General features: G+C 44.3%; 1 protein-coding gene across 1 annotated transcript in view; it reads right to left on the bottom strand.

Annotated features, from left to right (window-relative positions):
* LOC100962850 (protein ZNF738-like) overlaps nucleotides 1-2,240 on the bottom strand; it is a 14,481-nt gene extending 12,241 nt beyond the window's left edge. Inside the window, exon 1 of the mRNA XM_012813628.2 lies at nucleotides 2,164-2,240. The gene's annotated coding sequence lies outside the window, so the exon portion shown is untranslated. The remainder of the gene's footprint in view (nucleotides 1-2,163) is intronic.
* Between the last annotated feature and the right edge of the window lie 474 nt (nucleotides 2,241-2,714).

Below are 2,714 nucleotides of genomic sequence, written 5' to 3'. Positions count from 1 at the left end.
AAAAAAAAAAAAGAGAGACGGAGTCTCACTTTGTTGCCATCAGTGGAGTGCCATAAAGTCACAGCTCACAGCAAATTCCAGCTCTTGGGCTTAGACAATTCTCTTGCCTCGGACTCCCTAGTAGCTGGGACTACAGGTGCCTGCCACAACGCCAGGCTATTTTTTTGCTGCAGTTTGGCCAGGGCTGGGTTCGAACTCACCACCCTCGGTGTATGGGGCCGGGGCCCTACTGACTGAACCACAGGCACATCCAATGTGCATTTTGTTGTTGTTATTATTGTATACTGTCCCAATTACGGCTCCAAATGACACATTTCCAAGTAGCTACACACTATTGTGGTTCCCTCTGACAATAATCTGGAGTTTGCCATTTGGCTAAGAGGACATCAGTAAAGTTGATGCAAACATAGGTTGAAAAGTACTTGCCCACTGATGTTTGCTTCTTAGACACAGCCACATTATGAAGAAGCTTGGCGCTAATAAGTTGAATACAAAAGGCCTATCCAAGTTGGAGCAGGAACCTTCAAACTTCTAAGTGCAGCCATCCTAAACCAACCAGCTTCAGGCAAAACACCAGGTGACTAAAGACTCATTTGTCGTCCCAAACACCACCATGGTGTAATTTCCCAACTGAACTCAGCACAAATACTGATTCATAAAAATGCAACAAGAAAAGGATTCTAGCATTCTATACATCTAAAATGCAGAATTCAGTATTTTTAAAACACATGGCAATAGGAGAAACAGTCTTTAAGCATATGCCAATACAACAATTAAAACCAGAAAATCATATGCAGAAATGTTGAGAAGACCAATAACTATCAAGTGTGTAGACTTCAACATGACTGAAGTCATGTGAATCAAAGCAATTATCTAAAATATGTATAAAGTTTGTTTTACAACATAAGATTATTCTGTCACTCATATGCAGACATTTTTGTTTTATTTACATTTTACTGGCTCACACAAGTGTGTTTGAGTCTTAATTTTCCCATTTTAAACAATGTAAAATAAGTTCTTTATATTTCCCTGCAGAATTTATGACTTTTCAGAAGTGATTACTGACATGAAGTGGACAATATTACTGTAATTAACCCTCTGAGGTCCTGTAATCCCCAGAAAATGCTGGAAATAAAAAGGGACAGGGACAGGCGGTGCCTGTGGCTCAAAGGAGTAGGGTTTCGGCCCCATATGCTGGAGGTGGCGGGTTCAAACCCAGCCCCGGCCAAAAAAAAAAAAAAAGACAAAAAGGGACAGGGATGTTTAAGAGGATGTATTGCAAAGCACTGGGGATTCTATGTAGTATTATAAACAGATTTCACTGACACAAAAATATCATTAATAAACTAAACAACTGTTTGGAATGAACTATGGCAAAATGAGTTAACAGTAGCCAAGATATCAAGATATTTGATGTCTACATATAATGTGAGTCTAGGTAACTCATTTATTTCTCCATATCAAAACATTTCAACTACTTTATAAGGTAGAAATATCTTGGAAAGACCTTCATGATCTATCAGAAAGATCAGGATTGAGACAGCATCAAACTATCTCTAGATGACAAATTTGGTGGTACCCAGATTCTGGAAACATCCCATGAGGGAAGATTAAGGTAATCTTTACAGAGTAACACAGACAGATTATTTCATACATGGCAGGATACTCTAGCACCGCAGACCACACATCGCCTAGAAGTAATATTTGGTAGGCCCTTTCCTATCCTCGGCCCAACTCACCCCTCCCTTCTGAAAGTTACCCCAAATCTTCCAACATAGCTTCCCGGGGAGGTAACGTTCGCCAATCTTCCTCACTTCTGTACCATCACTAATTGCTTGGCTCATAAAAAGTTAAATTCTCCCTTTTCAGGGACTTATTTGCGTCTTCTCGGAAGTGGTAGTGAGTGCGTTTAGGTCAGAAAGGTCTGGTGCCCCTGGAACCCCACCCTCGCCTTCCCGCAGCAAAGTCTTTAGACAAAGCGATAAGCCAACAGCTCAGTACAGCTCAGGTCGCCTGGTTCCAGGCCCTGGCCCAGGTCCGCAGCTCCGACCTGCTCGCGAGGCCTGGTCCACCTCAGATCCACCTGCGTTTCTGCTGCAAACAAGTGGGGAACACCCGTGCCAGCCCCTAGGGTCCCCAGACGCCCACCAGTTCCTCTCTTACCTTGTGTCAACTAGGGATTCAGAACCCCAGCGCTGACCTTCCGAGCAAGAGCAGGGAAGACCACGCCCAGAACTTCGGGGCTGAATGGCGGGAGAGGGCGGAGCCGCACTTGCGCAAAAGGAACTCTATTCTTCCCAAGCTGTCTTGACGACGGCCTCAGAGCCTTAGACTGCATTTCCCACAAGTCTCCGCGGTCTTCCCTTACACACCAACAGAGGAAGTTCTGTTTACTTCCGGGGCATCCGTCTGTCTGCGGTGGACCGGGATATGAGATATCGGGGTTTCTTTGTATCCACCGTTGGACCAGGATACGCGATATCAGGGCTGCTTTCTATCCAAGTGACGACGTGGAATTCGGCTTCTCTACTAAGTCTTGGATTGACAGATGAGACATTGTAGGACTACGGAAAATTAGAACGTGGGCAAAACAGACGAGCATATCGAGGTTAATAATCAGGTTTAATTTGTTTTATTTCAGTTAAAAGTGTTTAATTTGGCTCGGCACCTGTGGCTCAAGGGGCTGGGGCGCCAGCCACATACACCTAAGGTGG

This window comes from Otolemur garnettii, unplaced genomic scaffold, assembly GCF_000181295.1.
Source record: "Otolemur garnettii isolate 467f Iridium unplaced genomic scaffold, OtoGar3 scaffold00285, whole genome shotgun sequence".
Taxonomy (NCBI): domain Eukaryota; kingdom Metazoa; phylum Chordata; class Mammalia; order Primates; family Galagidae; genus Otolemur; species Otolemur garnettii.
Note: the sequence above shows the minus strand (reverse complement) of the source record. Positions and strands in the feature narration are given on the sequence as shown.